Here is a 5,905-nt window from a genome sequence, read left to right on the forward strand (position 1 = left end):
CTGAGCTCTTGCTTATCTCTCAAACTTTTCTGATTGTCCAAGGTATGTTCTTTGTCTTTGGGCCTCCCTGTAATTGAGGGTATGCTAAGACCTGTCAGTGTCCCAAAAGGAGGATTGCATCAGCACCTAGATTCAGGTTGATTGAAAGCTGGACCTTCAGGCAGCTTCTCGGAAAGTGTGTTGTTAGGCCCCTTCCAGGGATAAACTGGGAGATGGGAACTTTTGCCTGCTCCTTCTGCATTTGGCCCCAGTATATAGAATCGGGGGTGGGTGGGGCTCCTATACCCACTAAGAACTGCTTCTTTGTTTGATACTATCCTGTGAGACTTGGGAATGCAAGATCCATTGACTATGAGAGTCAGTGACCCAGAGGCTTATTTCTTGGGTGGCAGCTGCCAAAGCTGGGGCACCAGACATGTGTACAAGCTTCTTCCAGTGTGATATTAGTGGCTTAGAGTGAGCAAGAGGGAGAGGGCAGGGTATATGTCAATAGGTTTCCCTGGCCTCCAGGGAAAATCTGTCAGTCCTTAGATGTGTATTATTTAGAAGCTTGATCCTCAGGCAGCAGCTTTTAAAGTATTCAAATAGACCCTTTTCAGGGGAAGCCTGGGAGATGGGCATTTTTTTTTTTTTTTGCCTTCTCACTCTGTGCTGAGCCCTGTGAGCAGAACGTTTCTTTGTTTGCTACAGTCCTATGGGAATTTCACAGGCAAGCCCCATTGGCTATCAGAGCCAGGTGATCTAGGGGCTTGTCTCTTACGTAGCAGCAGCTAAAACTAAAAATGTGTGTACAACCTCCTTTCTGGGAGATATTAACAATTTGGAGCAAGCTAGAGAGACAAGGTGGGGAAGTCCTCCGATGCTTCCCTAGTCTCTGGGGAGAATGGCATTTAGCCCCTAGATGTGTGCTAGAAGAGAGGCCTGGTCCTCAGGCAGCAGGTTTTAATGTATGTAAATAGGTCTTTTTCAAGGAAAGACTAGAAGTTGGGCATTTCTTTGTCTGCTTCTGATAAACCCTGAGGGGATAGCCACTAGAGTCCTCTAGAACCTGTTAAAAATTGTTTTCTTTGTTTGCTGTAGTCTTGTGGGTCTCATGGGTGCAAGCCCCACTGGCTTTCAGAGCTAGGGGTTTTGGGGGCCCACTCCTCAGGTGGGAGTCTTAAAAGTTGGGGTGCTAGATATGGAGTCCAAATCCTTTGCTCCTCATGGAGAAACTGGGAGTTGGGGATTCCCTCCCAATGGTATGGTGCTATACTGGGGATGGGGTTTATGGTGAGACTGTGTCTCAGCCTTTCCTACCAGTTTCAATGTGGGTTTTTTCTCAGTCATCCAATATGTAGGAGTTGCTTAGCTAGTTTTCGAATTTCTTTAAGAGGGAATTGTTTCATGGTAGTTGTGTATTTTGTGTGTCTGTGGGAAGAGGAGAGTTCAGGAGCCTTCTATATCAACATCTTGGACCAGAAATAGCACTTCAGTATTTTCTAACTAGGTATTTAAGTACTTTGAGAAATAGTAGTAGTTCATCAAGAGTCTTAAGTAGGCTCTCTCTGTGTCCACAGTTCCCTCAATAGAAAATTGAGGGAGTTAAAGTAATCCTTTTCAGCTTTTACATTCTAGGATTACAAGATGACAAAAGAACATCCCAATGATACCATCTGTACACTCACATTTTGTTACGAAACTCAGGTCTGGTGCTTGCTGCTCAAAAAGCAATACTTGCGAGACAAGTGCTGGTAGGAATGGAGAGGTTGTTTTAATCAGAAGGCCAGCAATCTGGGGAGAAGGTGGACTCATGTCCTAGGACCAACTCTGAAGATTCTGTTTGGCCATGGAAGTTTTTAAAGGGAAAAAGGGGAAGTAATCTCAGTTAATCATTGAGATAGAGGGTCAGATTCATCACCATCTCCCACTGGGTGCAGGCCTGTTGACTCCTTGTGATCTTTCCACAGATGCTATCTTGTTCACACAGTTTGTTCATGAGATTACTGAACGGGAAGCTGGAGAAAAGATCTCGTCATCTGTTAATTACTTATTCTTCACTTCTGTTTCTTTGATCTAAGGAAAGAATGAACAGGTTAGGCAAGGCTTTGTGTGATCAAAAGATCTGAAAGATGTGCTTAGGTCAGAGGTTAGTTAAAATATAGCTTTGCTAAAGTGACAAGACAAAAGGGATCTCCTGCAAAGAGCTCTTTCCTGCAAAAAGCTGCTTACGAATCCTCACTGTCAGACATCATTCCATTTCTATGGAATTATGGGCAAAGGTCTGTCTTCTGTAACTTCCATGCTGACATGGGCTTTGTATTCTTAGAGTGGAATAAGTAGACATGTGTTTGTAGCATCTCTTTGTTGACAGTTTTTGTTGCCTGTTTACATATATGGGCAGAGCAAGCTACAATTATTTTGATGCCCACAAAGATATAGATTATTATGAGCAATAGTGTTAATCCCATTCTCTTGAGACCAGTTCTTGGAATTGTGCTAGCCATAGATTCAGTACTGCTCAAGATGGAGCAGTTTATGTCATGGTTACAGTCTGGTTAACGTGCAGTTAGGTTTTTCCTCTGGCGGCAGTTATAGTATCTGTAAAACAACTCAGGATTGTGCATCAGGCACTGAAAGACTCTGTGACTCTGAGTCCAAGCTCACTCTGCTCGCCTCACCACAGGCCAATAAATTGGCAGATGAGGTGTTGAGGCAAGGAATACGGCTTTATTCAGAAAGCCGGCAGACCAAGAAGGTGGCGGATTAGGGTCCCCAAAAAACCATCTTATTGGGGTCAGTTTTTTATAGAATCAGAGAAGGAAGTAAGTTAAAAAAGGCACAATAGAGAGGGAGAGGCGGGGAAGTAGTAAAAAGGGCCATCAGTCTTGCAAAACATCTCCTGGAATGGCCATCCTCAGGGAGGGGCTGTGTTAATTTCTTCTTTCTTGCAGTTACCCACAGGTGGGTAGGGTTCCCCAGAGGGAAGGCCATTATGTATGATTATAATAACAAAAGCAACTAAAAGCGAAGGTTAAAGTCAAAGAAACAGATGAAACATGGAGTGGAAATTGGCTCCTCCATGTTACCACTCTATTGTCCTAATCAATAACTGCTTGAGCCTGCTCATTTGTGACTCGGGGAGGCCTGGGAGATTTCAACTTTTCTACAAACAAGAGGCAGGGGACATAGAGGGGAGGGGCGGCAGGGGGGGAGTGGGTGTGCGCAGGGTTCTGCTTGGTTTCAACTTTAGATTCAGAAGCGTCCAGATATTCTGCCATTTTCTTTGTGTGTGAAATTAGCAACTAAATAAATACTTAAGAAATCTGGCTACTTTATTATGTGATTGGAAATGAATAGAATTATAATATGTGTGTGCATTTATTTTAAATTTTATCCTTCATATTAATTTAAGGATGAGAGTAATAATGGGAAAATTTAGGTGCTTTCCTAAAGCTGTTTCTCCTACCTCAAAACACTGCAGAGCAATATAAGCTGGGAAGTTCTTGCCTCCCCATGTCCACTAGCTTCAAGCCACTATATGAGACTGAGGTAGACAAAGGCAGGATGGACTTGGAAGAGCCAGGAACCATTTCTCCCTTCCTTAGCTCATTCATTTCAAAAGTCCATACCATTAAGTTTTCTTGTCCCTCCATTCACTTGCAAACCGCATACTCTATGTGTTCATATAAATACAAATTGATGGTGAATTTGCATATTTCCTACTCTGAACCTAAAAAGGTCTTACAACTTGGTTGACTTCATATCAGCATGGTCAAGTCTTTATTATGGGCTGATCAACTCCTACTTAAAAGACAGAAAGTGCTCAAACAAGGTTAGCTGTTGTTGATGCTGTGATTGCTGTCAACATTGTTACTATCAGAAGAATCTTCACACCAGTCTTTGTGTTTTCAGCATATTCATGAATGACTAATGATTGTTGAAATCATCTGTCATCTTTACCACAGTTACTGTCCTATCTTCCCTTTAAGCCTTCTGGGACCTCTATTTTCTTCTATGTTTAAACTACCACAACTAACCCGTCCATTGGGTTCCCACAATTCTACTTGGCTCTAAATTTCTCTTTTAATTAATACTCCCTCTGACTCTGTATTTGCCCACAAATTTTACTATTACTCTCTTCCTTAAATTAATATGGATAAAATTTAAAGTAAATGCTTGCTATATATACAGTATTAAAGTATAAAGGGTTTCTTTTTCTCTTTTTTGCTAAGAAAAATTGCGTAAGGAAATTTTTTGGCTGGAAATAGTTTTGGAACTGGAAATAGCAAGTACTGTCTTTATCCTAATTTAAAATTTGATTTCAACTCTGGCTCTGTCTGGAAACCTGAGTCATTTTGAGATTAAGAAGGAATAAAAGGAAGAATTTGAAATTGAAGACAAAGCAAAGAATTATGCCTGTTTGAAAAAGATAGTACTATTTAGTAAGAGCTTTTTCTTCAAAAGATAGATTAATAGATATCATATTCAGAAATGGAGCACATAAGGATCCTGAACATTGTAAATTGTTTCTCATTTTAAAATTCTTCGCCTACTAAAGCCAAGTTCAGGTACTTATTAATGCATCAAGACAGAATGGAAAAAATAGGGTTTAGAGCTAGACAGATTTGGACTTGAATTTTAGTACTTTTGTGACTTTGTTCCTTAAACATCTCTTAACCTCAATTTTCTCATCTGTAAAATGGGACTAATAAGGGCTACTTTCTAATGTTGTGAAGATTAAATAAACCTAATAATGCATGTGAAAGTTTAAACTTTAAACACAGTGACTGGAAGAGAATAGGCTTTTAATATATATTTTTCTTTTTTTCACTCTTTATAATTTTCTATCTTCTTTTTTTTATGGTTTACATTTGAAATCAACACTCAGTGGTGTTGCCATCAGAGCAGCTGGTACATGACCAAATCTAGGAATTCATGAGATGAGGGACCAGGAGAGGATGTAAGAGGCTGTGTATGTGTTGGGTGGAGAATATCCTTACTTTCAGCCAAAGAGATTTCCCTTAGGCTTGCTGGGTGATGAAAGACCTGAAATACCTCAGGCCTTATCTTTCCATAATATTCATAGCTACCTCTTCAGTGTTGTTTATTCTTTATTTAGCTAATGGAAGTTGCTTGCTACCTTCAGCTGGCACCATTTCATCAAGCAGCATTCCACAGTGTTGTCTGTGATTCAGCATTTTTTCCATTGGCATGGCAGCCTGAGATTTCCTCTTTATAGTGAGACATCCATTCAGGGCTGGAGTCCTCGAACCAGATAGACAAGTATCTTGGCCTGAACAACTCCAGATGCCTTGGCAATTCACACTTAGGAAATTGGGAAAGTTACATAAAATCATACAGAAAGAAAAAAAGAAAAGAGAAATAAGTGAAACTTGTCTTGAAATTGAAACATGTTTTCAATGCAAGTTTAGAAGACTCAAATGTAAGAGAACCAGCAATTACCAGACAATGGATTTCTTAAGATCAGAGGTCCTGTCATACTCCTGATTTCTCCATTGCCAAGTAAAGTGCCTGAAACACTGTAAGACTACACACACACTATATATATATATATATATATATATATATATATATATATATATATATATATATACGTTGTACTATATATAGCATACATAATTTGCTGATAGTATAATATATAAATATATATTATCAATGTGTATCATATTAGTAAATTTATACAAATTGATTAGCTTAGGGGAGTGGGATATTATGAGGTTTTTTCACCTGGTAACGTCTCTTTAGACGTATATATCAGCCTAGTCATTGCCTCCTTTATAAAACTTCCCCTTAACCCAAGTGAGGTCAGGTATTTGGTTCTTGTCCTATTACACACTTCTCCTCATATTGCTTTGTATATTTGTCTCTTTCCCTAGTTACCTTTAAAAACAAAACCAAAGCA

The sequence above is a fragment of the Lipotes vexillifer genome, unplaced genomic scaffold, assembly GCF_000442215.2.
Source record: "Lipotes vexillifer unplaced genomic scaffold, Lipotes_vexillifer_v1.1 scaffold685, whole genome shotgun sequence".
Classification (NCBI taxonomy): domain Eukaryota; kingdom Metazoa; phylum Chordata; class Mammalia; order Artiodactyla; family Lipotidae; genus Lipotes; species Lipotes vexillifer.